Genomic DNA, 12,651 nt, shown 5'->3' with positions numbered 1-12,651 from the left:
CCCATATTCTTTTTATTTCACTTCTGTTACCTCCTCCTTTCTCTTCGATGCCTATTAGTTTTACATTGTTCATCTTTGCATCACCTTGAAGCTGTTAAATTATTATTTCTTGAATGATTTTTTAAAGAGATCTTTCATTACCATTTTACTAGATGCTGTAGTGTCTTCAAGATCTGAAAGTATATCTTTATTTTCATTCAAACAGTTCTGCCAACTTTTACTTGAGTATTCAATTTCTTGTGTATCTCTTTGAATCTATTTCATGCAGTTTATTTCTTTCCTATATAGCTCATTCAAGGTTTCCATCATTTTTCTATTCTCTTTTTTTTATCAGTGTCTTATTTAGAAATTCTTAGTACTTCTGTCATTATAGTTATCATTTCTTTTTTAACCTAAGAGATTATTTCTGATCTTATTTCATCTATAAACTTCTGAAATTGTTTCTGTACTTCAGTTGCTATTATTTCAGAGATATCAAGTGTATGACTTCTAGTTTATTCTATCTGATGTCTCCTGGGTTTGTTCTGGATGAATTGGAAGACTGAGATTGTATTTTTATACTTTTTTTTTGTCATTTTTTTATTTCAGAGAAAGCTCTTTATTTTGATTTCCATGATACCTTTTTGTGAAAGTTTGATGTTAGGTAGTTGTATCACTGCAGTCAGAGTCTCTCTATAAAGGCTTTTTTTTTTTTTGCTGGTATCTCAAATGTTTCAGAGATTTTTGTTCTATGTGTCCCAAGATTTTGCCTTCTGTATTGATTGAAAGTGAGATATTTGTTTCCGTTTGGCACTGTCCCTCATCCTTCACTGTAGGGTTTTGGTGAGGTCATTACCCAAGCAGCTCATGATATTACTGCCCATGGAAGAACGTGTGTTTAAGACAGATATGGTTTCCTCTTTATGGTAGTATAATTAGCAATACTAATAACAGCAATTGAAATTTAGAAATTGACAAACTTTTGTAACTGATGATTTTGTACTTTAGACAATAAGAGCAAACAATATAACTGTACAATGAAGCAGATCTTAAATTGGCAATTTCTATTTAAATTAGGTCTGCTGAGTTCTGTCTGGGCACCTCCCCCTTCATGTACTTGAATCTTCTAGGTAGACTAGCTCACCCTAGTTACCTGCTCCCACCTCTGTACTGTGTGGATGCTCCCATAGGTCTGGGCCTTGGTCTGGGTGCCACCAAATCCAGAAGTAGCCTCAGTTCACCGGGTCTATATCTACTGAACCTGAATACAACTGGCAGGACCTGGTTTGGGTCTGGTTGCTGTGTTTGGCTCCTTCCAGCTGAGCCTTGTCCAAGTGGGCCGACCACCTGGCTCCCATGGTTCCCAGTCCCTTGGCTCCTGCCCCGTACACATGCCAAGGTGGAGTAGGCCCTCTGGGCTCTGCTGGCTGCTGGTCCCTCAGCTCTTCCCAGTAGCCATATTCCTTGTACATCGAGTCGATGCTGCATCATCGACTTGGATGAACTCGGATGGTTGGCTCTTCAGTCTAAAGCTAACAGGTCCTGGTGTGGTGTGCAGCTGCGTTGGGTGGAGGCAGAAAATACGGCCACTTTGCTTCAGCACTGGGACAGTAGCAGCAGGACCTCGTGGCTACATAAGATCTGTGGAGAGTTGGAGTGTGCGCATAACCCTCATGCACTCTCTAGAAGAGCCAAGTGTAGGAGAGTAATGAGGACCAAGGCAGAAGCACATGGAAAGCCACTTGTGTGGAGAAGGACGCTGAGTAATCTCATCATAGTGAGAGTTGATGACAGATAACCCATGGAAAGGAGATCTTTGGGTTTATCATTTACGCATAAGGAGCTGTGTCAACTTTACAATTCTACAATGAACTTTTTTTAATTTTTATATTACTTCCGTGTTAAAATATCAAGATAAAATCTGCCTTCAAAATTCTCTTCATGTGTGGTAGACAATTGAAATTTTACATTACTGAGTCTAGGAAAAGCAGTAACTCTCACACTTTCTTAGCTAGAATGAACCCTTGTAAGAAAAGATAGGTTATAATGTGGTATTCATTAACATTTGCATTTCACGTGCAGAGTGGGTGAGTACATCTGAAAAGAATTCCAGCTTTGCAACATCTTTGACAATGAATGCCATACTTTATAGATGGTATAAGACAAAGAGACTTGTATGGATTTCACTCGATGTGTACAGTGATTTAGAGGAAAGATGAACAAATGGAAGACCAAGTGTAGTTAGAACAGCTTACTCACATAGATTCTGCTTCAGGACAGTGACAGTCTGAGCTTGTCTGTAGTGTGTCGCCTTTGTTTTTCTCTAGTAGAAGGCTGGCCTCTGTTCTTGGAGGTTGTGTCCTATTTTTAGGCAAGTCAAAGGAGAACACAGAGCTTCCTATATCCACTTCCACTGACCTGTCTCCAGCTCAGCCATCCTTCCTGTTCTGTGGAGACACATTCTAGTCTCACACAACTATATAGGTCACGTACACACCCTCTATAACAAAATTGGTAATTGCTAAAAATTGAGCTTTGCTCTTGTTTAGAATTGAGGGTTTATGTGTCCTAGAAATGGCAAAAATTGCCTAAATCATCCTACTTTGTTTTCCTTGTCACAACAATAAGGTTCTTTGGGTCCATATTCATAAAACTTTGTATGCTTTTTTAAACTACTTCTATGTATTGTATCTCATTTGTACTTTAAATGTCCTTTTGGAAAGGTCAGTGAAAAGTTTCCTCATTGGATAGAGAAAGACGTTATGACTTGCATCATTTAAGTATGCAATTCAGCAAGTAGAAGAGTTGATTGGTTGATGACTGCTTCCCCTGCAGCCCAGCACTTTCCATGTTGGACCTGCTTCTGTCAGAGTCCTCATCAAATTGGATATGTGTTTTTGCCTGCCTCCTACAATCCCAGAGCTTCATGCTAATCTATTTCACAAATACGTAGTGAAAATGCTGGTTCCCCACGGGTTTTAAAAGAATATTACATTACCTTATAGCTGTCTTCGCCTTCCTTCCTCTTGTAAGTTACATACATTGATTAATTTTACTGAGCTCTTGTGCTGCTTTTAAAATTTAATTCCCTTAAGTGCGTAGCTCAAAGACAAAGCCTCTTTGCACAACTGCTGAAAAGGACAAGGTCTTACTGTGCAGTGTGAGCCTGTGGCAGAAATTACTCCAAAACACCAACAAAACAATCAACTTTTTTTTTTTGAACCAGGGATTGAACTCAGGCCCTTGTGCTTGCCAGGCAAGCACTTATTCTACTGAGCTATCTCCACAGGCCCTCTACTGAGCTATCTCCCTCGCCCCTCTACTGAGCTATCTCCCCAGGCCCTCTACTGAGCTATCTCCCCAGGCCCTCTACTGAGCTATCTCCCTCGCCCCTCTACTGAGCTATCTCCCTGGCCCTCTACTGAGCTATCTCCCTGGCCCTCTACTGAGCTATCTCCCCAGGCCCTCTACTGAGCTATCTCCCTCTCCCCTCTACTGAGCTATCTCCCTCGCCCCTCTACTGAGCTATCTCCCTGGCCCCTCAACTTTAATATAAAAGTAATATCATACCTTGAAAATCAGATTTTGGGAGATAGCATCCTTGTGTTAAAACATTGCACCTGGAGAGCGAAGCGTTCACAGCCATCCTGTGCACACATGACAGCTGCTTTGCCAGACTGAGATGTTTTGAGGAAAAAAGACCTGGCCTGGGGGCTCTGCTCCTAGCTGCACACCATGCACCCATGATCACACCAAGAACAGTTCCCCAAGTGATGTATTCCCCAGGCTATTTTCACAAAACAAGCATATATATTTGAGCCAGATCTTGAAGGAATTTGGGGAAACTGGGGAGAAATGAGCAGATAATTAGGTGGACATTGCCTCCTTGGGATGTTTAAATAGTACAATCTGAACACAGCAAAGCCCCCAAGATCATCCATAAAACTGTGGGCTACAATGGAAGGAAAAGAGCTTGAACATGAACTAACATACATATTTATACTGACAGCTCTCTGTGGTTCACTTGTCCCCGTGCAAGTGGAGAAATTTACCAACTTTGTATATGATTGCTACTGTTTTATTCTTCTCTATTTGCAGGAAAATATCATTTTGCAAAAACAGAGCATCTTGAGAGCATTGTTTTTGCATTTACAGAGCTCTCCTCTTTTCCTAATTTGATGGACACATAGTGCTTGTTTGTTTATTTATTTATTTATTTTTGCGGAATCGGGGATTGCACTCAGTCCCTTGCACTTGCCAGGTAAGCGCTTATTCTACTGAGTTAGCTCCCTGGTCCTAGTGCTTGTTTACAATGTATTGATAAATTTCAATAGTTTCTTCCTTTCTCTAAATGCCTTCCTTTCTCTTTCTCTAAGTTTAATAAAGAGCTCTCTTTTTAGTATGTTATCAGAATTGTATAATTAAAAAGAAACACCTAACCACAATATCAATAACATCAAATCGTGTTGATTGGTTAAAAAATGTTAGACTAAAAGCCAAACTCATTTAAGGACTTGTCCCTTGTGCCGGCCAATAGCTCAGCAGATTAAAGCAACTGCAAGCAGACACAGGGGCTGGGGGTTCTATCCCGGGGTCTTGCCCTGCCAGTCCCGCCCCTGGAGGGCACAGAGACAGCAATTGAGACTGAGCGTGGTGGCACGCACCTGTAATCCCAGCACTTGGGAAGCTGTAAACAGGAGAATCACTATGAGTCCAATCTAATAGTAAGACCCTAAACACCCTGTAGACCCGTCCCTAAAATACAGGAAAAAAAAAAAAGGATTTGTCCCACTTTTGAAGGTACCAAGATGAGATTTTAAATGGGTAGGGTGATACTGGGAAGAGTACAACCTGTGGCACAGCTGGTGGCCTGCTCCACCTCGGTGTGCTTGTTAGCTGGGCCCAGGCCTGGCCGCTGGGTCACTCCACTTCCAAGTCACTGTGTGACACCATGAGTCCTTGGAAGAAGCAGAGAACACGCATGGAATTGATGCAACCAATGCTTGTTTCATGTCCTGGAGTGAAGAACAGCACACTAAGATCATGTGTTCTAAGGCTGGCACAGAAGTGGGGTACAGAAAGTGTGGGCTCCCCACACGCAAAGCCTCCTTGCCCTCAGCACTGACCTTTACAAGGCCAAGGTACTAAGTGCTATCTGCTTTCATTCATTATCGTACTGAATTTAAAAAATATAAAGCAATGTATACCCTAATCCACATAAAAAAGGTGGAGGGTTTATAAATTGTTGCATCCCAGGTACACACCGACCAAAAGTTCCACCAAATAAAAGAGTCAAGTAATTATCCTTGTGAATCCTCTTGATGTAATAAGTCCTTTCTTTGGAGTAAATATCAATTAATCTTTTTTCTTAGCATCAAGGTCCAATCTAAGTGTAAATTCATGTGAAAGTACTGCTTAATTTGGGTCTAGGATATTAAAACAAATTTTGCAAACTTCATAATTTTTCAAGCAGTAAATTACAAAAGTGATATTTTTACTTTCAGTAGACTGAACGGACAGAGCAAGCAGGGTATTTCAGAGACTGTTTTACATGTTTGAGGAAAAACATTCTAAAATTACTTAATAATTTCTTAAGTTATAATTTTCTTTTATTTTGAAGAGTAAATACAAAAGAGTGAAAAACACAAGCAAGGACAGAAATGGTAATATGTAGCAATACATACATTACAGATTTTCAAAATAATATTAGCTGTTATTAACAGTGATTGATATAATACCTATCTTCATTGTTAAATCTGTTGCTCAGATTAACAGATATAGTTCTGCAAGAGGGGACATGTGATTGAATATTGCAACATGCTTTCAAGAAACCTTAAATTTTTGTTCTTGACTCATTTTCTTTTATTACTGGCACTAAACTAAAGTCAAATGGATTAAAGATCTAAACATTAAAACAGAAACTAAATCTCCTGGAAGAGAAAGTAGGCAGAAATCTTGAAGATATCGCAGTAGGCAAACATTTCTTGAACAAAAATCAAGCTACATGGAAAGTACTTGAAAGAATTAACAACTAGGACCTCCTCTTAGTGAGCAGTTTCTGCACATCAAAAGAAATTACCAACAGAGGGGCTGGGAGATGGCTCAGTGGAATAAGTGCTTCCCTGGCAAGTGCAAAGGCCTGAGTTCAATCCCTGGTTCCACCAAAAAAGAAAAAAAAAAGAAAGAAATTACCAACAGAGTGAAACCCACAAATTTTGGGCAACCCACAAATTTGGAAAAAAATCTTAACTAATAATCACTCAGACAAAAAGTCTTCTATCTAGACTATATAAAGAACAACAACAAAAAAAAAAAAATTAGGGCCCCAAAATTTAAAAACTCAATCTAAAAATGAGCATCTGAGATGAATACACACTTCCTAGAGGAAGAAATACAAGAGGGAAAAAATTGCATGAAAAAAATGCTCTGCATCACTGATGCCTTGAGAAATGCAAATAAAAACTATGTAAATAATTTTAATCAAAAATATTTTGTTTCTATATTTTCTTCCTATTTGAATATCCATTTTCATTCTACTTTTTTTTTCTTTTTATGTATTTAGTATAGAGTCTACAAGGTCTCACCACACAGATCAGACTTGTAGTGATCCACCTGTTTTCAGCCTCGCAAGCCCTGGGATTATAGGTGGGCACCACCACACCCAGTCTCAATCACTGTCTCAGCACACTCAGGGGCAGGGCTGTCAACGCACAGTGGGGATCGAACCCCAGTCCCTGCACCGGCATAAGCACGTGCTTTAGTCTGCTGAACTATTTGGCCAGCCCTCAACTGAATTTTGAATCAATACTTTCTATTATGCTTTACATAAGTACTGATTCACTTTTCAAGTGTTTTCTGATGTGTCACTATATACATATATAATCTTTATCAGCTGCTTGATAAATTAAACATTTGACAAGAAAGAGTGATATGATTTTGAATTTTCTATGCATGAATTTCACTATATTTGACAAATTTCCCTTTCCAGATTTTGGTTGCAAAGATGTAAGTTAATCAATAGTGATGTATTTCTTCCTAATACAACTGATGGCAATAAGTCAGGTTGATTTCTGGTGCCAGATTTAATCTTCAGGGGAAGGATCTTTGGACAAAGCCTAAGGCAAAAGATCCACACCAGAAACTTGAAACGCTCTGCATATCCAGGAAATGACCAACTTCAAGCTCACTTTTCTTGATCAGAATCCAGGCTGTCAGCACAGATTGCTGGATCACTATATAATAGTAGTAGAGTATGCTTCCTGAGGCTACCTAGCTTCTCTGTGGTGTAATCTATCCCTGAAATAGCCACAGGTATACTAAGTACATCAAGGATGCAGGAGGTCACATTTGCGTACTGCATTCTATACCGGGCTATGATTTTGTAAACATTAATGACAATTTTATTGTGTTATTCAGCAATGCTCCTTATGCATGACTATTCTCATTTCCAGATTGTTTTCAATTTTTTATATATTTATCTATTTAGTGCATGGTCTTGCTAAGTAGCTCAGACTTGTAGTGATCTTCCTGGTTCAGCCTCCCCAAGGTCAGTATTACAGGCGTGCATCACCGTGCCTGATTTCAGGGGTCTGCAGGGCACGCCGGGGTCCTATGGCCAGCAATGGGTGTGGTATTAGGGATCGAGCCTGGCTCCCTTCACTTGCCAGGCAGGCACTTAGACCGCTGAGCCCACATTTCCACATTTTCCATGAAAAAAATTTCTAATAAGTTTTTTAAAAGTTACTTTTTTGTTTTGTAAAAGAATGGAAGATAGTATTAAAACAGAAAAAAAATTACAAACGATACAGAATTTCATTACACAAAATAAGACACATTTGACAGTATACGTTGCATTGCATAGGGCTGTCTTCAAATTAGTTTTTCAGGTTACCAGATATGTGCATCCAAAATTGAAAGAAAGAAAAAAGAAAGATTGTTATAAGAAATTAAGAAGTGAGAAAAATTTGGGAACAAAATTAATAGTAAGATCCACTGCTCCTTTCCACAGGTCAGCAGAGATCCCAAGTGCAACTATCCGAGCCATGCTGCTAGATATAACATAGATCTAAGTCTTTCCCCCACTCACTCTCCTGTTCTTCTCCTCATCTCAGTAATTCCTTTCCTTTGAATGGGATGATTCCCTTTTCACAGTGTCTATTGTATCCTTCAGATTTTATTTTTGCTTTCAAGTTCTTATGCCAAGGAGGCAGTATGATGTTTGCACATGTGGGTCTGATTTACTTCACTTATGAGTATGGCCTCTAGTTGCATCCATTTATCTATAAAAGTCTCGAGCTTGCCTTTTTATAGCTGAATAGTACTCCATTATATAAAATCTCTACTTGTTTTTTATCCATTGTCCAGTTGATGGGCATTTGTGTTGACTCCAAGATTTAGCTCTGAAAAATTTTGCTGGTATAAACATTGGTGTCCGTAAATCATTGTGATGTGACCTTTTGAATTCTTCTGGAAAAATACCCAGGAGTGGAATATCTGGGTACATATTCAGGTCTGTCCTTATGCCAGTACCATGCTAATTTTATCGCAGTAGCTTTGTAGTGTAATTTCAGATCAGTGATTGTGATGCCTCTTACCTTTCTGTTGTGGCTCAGGACTGTTTTTGATATTCTGGGTCTCTGTTTAGTTATCTAGAGGATTAAATGTCACAACCATGTGGGAATCACCCCAGGAATGCAGATTGTTCAGTATATGACAATCCTTAAGTGTCACGTACCATATCAACAGAAACAAAGACCAAAAATCCCACATGATTATCTCAGTAAATGCAGAAATTTTTTTCACAAAAATCCAACACTCCTTTATGATAAAGAAGAACCCTACAGAAATTTGAAATACTTTGTACTAAATACAAAAAAAAGAAAGGAAATTTGAAATAAATGGTCTATACCTGAATCTGATAAATCTATGAGAAACCAATAGCCAACATCATACTAAATGGACAAAAACTGAAAGCCTTCATTTTAAAATCAGGAACAAGACAAGAATGTCCACCGTCAATATTCATATTCAATACAGTTCTAGAAATGTTGGCTGAAACAATTAGACAAGAGAGAGAAATAGAAGGAATAATGATTAGAAAGGAAGAAGTGAAAATATCATTATTTGCAGAAGACATGACACGCTACATAGAAGACCCCAAAATCTCCACCAAGAGACTTGTAGATTTAATCACCAAATTCAGTAGTGCAGCAGGATACAAAGTTAACACTCAAAAATCAATAGTATTTCTGCACACAAACAACAAATACACAGGGAGAGAAATTAGGAAAACCACATCTTTAAAATAGCATCAAAAAATGAAATACTTAAGAATCAGTATGACAAAGGAAGTAAAAGATTTGTACGGTGAAAATTACAGTTCTCTAAGAAAAGAGATCGAAGAGGATTGTAGAAAATGAAAAAGATATTCCTTGCTCCTGGATAGGAAGAACCAACATTGTGAAAATGTCCATACTCCCAAAACTGTTATACAAATTCAACCCAATCCCAATTAATGTACTATTAGTATACTGCACAGATCTAGGTAAAAATAAACTTTCTAAAATTCATCTGAAATCAAAACATTATTTATAAGGGATTTATAACGTATAATGGAGGATGCTAAATAAGAAATTACTAACTTTTTTCTTTAACACTGGATATAAATATGAAAACAGGGAAATTGTGTATGTGTTGTGGCATATTTTATTTTGGATCAATTATGTAAGGGAGAAAATCCCCTAACAACTTCAAATGTGAAGTGGAGAAAAAAAAAATTACATGAAACAGAATATGCTTTCAGGGGGAAAAAGAGTTGCATTTATTTTGTGAGAACAAAATAAATTTCAAACTTCAAGATATTTATTCACTAAATTATGTTGTCAATCAGCTAAAATAAATTATTTTCCTACTATTTTTGTAGTATAGCTTACAATTCTTAAATTAATTTGGTACAGGGTCTTGCCACACAGCTTAGACTCCTAGGGATCCTCCTGACTCAGCCTCCCCAGCGCTGAGTTATAGGCATGTGCCACCACTCCTGGTTGCATTGGCCGGCAGGGCGCCAGCGTGGTGTATGGTCCTGCATATCAAACCAGGTCCTTGTGCATGACAGGTAGTTGCTTAGACCACGGACCTATCTCCCTGTCCCGATTTTTATAGTGTAACTTAGAAATAAGATTATATGCTGCATGAAGAAAAGGTCAAAATTTAAAGGATGTTTCACCAGACGATTCTGTCATTGTGTAAATATCATAAGATGCTACTTTTTCAAAGGTAACTGCATCATTATTAGAGAGTATAATCCTGTCGTACCACCGAGTAGCACAATTGAAAATGGACCGAAAATTGTCCTATAGTGTAAAACTGTTATTACTGCACCTTGACAGGCTATTGAATTTGTTGGTGATTATTAGTTCTGCTGAATCTTCAAGAATGTCTAAGAACATGAACTTTCAGTCAATTATTGTCAAAATGCAACAAAATTTCAGTGGGATACATAATGCTATTGTTTAGGATTCGTGACATACATAGAACAATATCTTTATACTTATCCACATACTTTTAATAGTTTGACTCCAAGGCGTGGGCTCATGGAACTGTAAGGGCTAGCACGTCTGAAGTGTATCGGCCAGTCCAGCAGAAGGGAAAGGTATGGGCAGGGGCTTATGCTGCAGCTCTATAGTACTTCTACAAAATGCTTCCACAACAATACTTTGATTGATCCTGCGCTGAAGCAACTGTACTCTACCCAAGTAGACGTGTTAACTAAGCCTTTCAGCCTAAGGCTTATCAATGTGAAGCTCTATTCACAGCTCTTAAATCTAATTTCTAGACGTATTCCAGACCAGAGTAACAATCTGAATAAACATGCTGCAAATATGCTTCATACCACAAGAAAAAAAAATACTAACCTTTCCCCAGAAGGTGAGGCAAAATTGCTGGGAAATGTTCATGGTTTTTGATATGTTATAATTTAAAGGCTGTAGTACAAAGTTATCTAGTATTAGTAAATCTTATTTTGGATGATAAGGAGTATGTAAAAATATTTTCATCTATGTTATGTATAATATATATGCATATATGGAGAGAAAGTCGTTAATCCATCCTCCCAGTATTCTACATCTTTGTGTGCTTATTCAGAGTCAAGAGAAGTCCAAACTTACAATATTAAGTTAGCATCTTAACTCCCACGTCCACAGAATCAAAAAGCTGTGCTTTAAAAAAAATGTGTGTGTGTGTGTGTGTGTGTGTGTGTGTGTGGCCAGCTCAGCCCACCAGGGGGCAGGGCTGACTGGCATGTGGTGCTGGGGGATTGAACTGCGGTCCCTGTGCTTTGCCAAGCTTGTTCCAAGTAGGTGCTGTAGACCACTGAGCCATCTCACCAGCCCAACTGCTGTGCTTCTTGATGAGGCCTTTATTGCCTTTGCAACCAGCATCATCAGACATGAAAGCACAAGGGGAACCATCACGTATTCCAACCTGTCTATTCAAGGACTCCTGAATCTTCAACAGGGCTAAGGACAGGGAATTCATTGAGGGACTGTGATGGTGGGTTTGCTGATTCACATTCAACTCTTTTTTGGGGAGGTATTATTAGGGATGGACATCATGACCGTGCATTTTCCAGGTGGGCCCTTAGACCACCAAGCTATCTCCCCAGCCCTAAAACCACTCTTTATGGAGAGAGCTGTTTCCGTGTGCCTCTGTATTTCTCTAGTCCTCCAGACTGTCTTACATGTCATGAAGTGAACACCGTTTTAATGGCTAGCAATTTTGAAAACTCTCATGAGTCCAGAAAGCTGGAATTTCCCAAGCAGAAGCCAATACTACTGGGATGAGACAGAATTTCTTCTTCGGAGAAACCTGAGTGTTGACCTTCAAGCCTTTTGAATTTATTTGCTGAAACCAATCCACATTATGGAGAATAATAATCTCCATTTCATAAAGCAAACTTACAGAGCATGGTGACCACATCCGCAAAGTGTCTGCACAGTACCACATAGACGAGCTCTGGGTTGAACAACCAGGTAGCCATTACCCTAGTGTAGCCAAGTTGGCAGGCAAAGCGAACGATGACAGAGAAGCGTTCATTTTTCCCAGAGGCCTGCAGTGTATGGCTAGCGTCTCTGCCTGAGGTACAGGTATAAGGCTCTTCCTTACCCTGTCTTCTCCTAGGTCCCCGGGGGAGTTTTGTTCCACATGTATTGTCCTGGGGCCAGACTGCATTCAAGGATTTCTTCGTTCCATAGGAGAGAAAAGCAGGAGGGAGAATGTGGCCACTTCTCATTTATCACTTGGGTTGACATGAGTGTGTGTGTGTGTGTGTGTGTGTGTGTGTGTGTGTGTGTGATGCCAGGGTCTTAATTACTTTTCTCAGCATTGAGGCAAAATATCCAACAGCTACACATTAAGGGGTCAAGGCTTAAGTAGCTCACAGTTTGCACAGATTTCAGTTCATGGTTGGGAGGCTGCAAGGAGCAAGGGCAGTACAGAGGAGAAATAGTCCATGGTGGGAAAAGGCAGCAGGCCAGCAGAGTGGCAAAAGGGGAGGCAGCAAGCAGCAGGCGCCGTGGCAGCCCTCCCTCTGTCCCTGAGGGTGGATAGCACTCACACCCAGGGTGGGTCTTCCGATTACCTAGAACTTTGCCTAAACTATTAGTGAACTCATTC

The sequence above is a fragment of the Octodon degus genome, unplaced genomic scaffold (genome assembly GCF_000260255.1).
Source record: "Octodon degus isolate 3935 unplaced genomic scaffold, OctDeg1.0 scaffold00054, whole genome shotgun sequence".
Lineage (NCBI taxonomy): Eukaryota > Metazoa > Chordata > Mammalia > Rodentia > Octodontidae > Octodon > Octodon degus.
Note: the sequence above shows the minus strand (reverse complement) of the source record.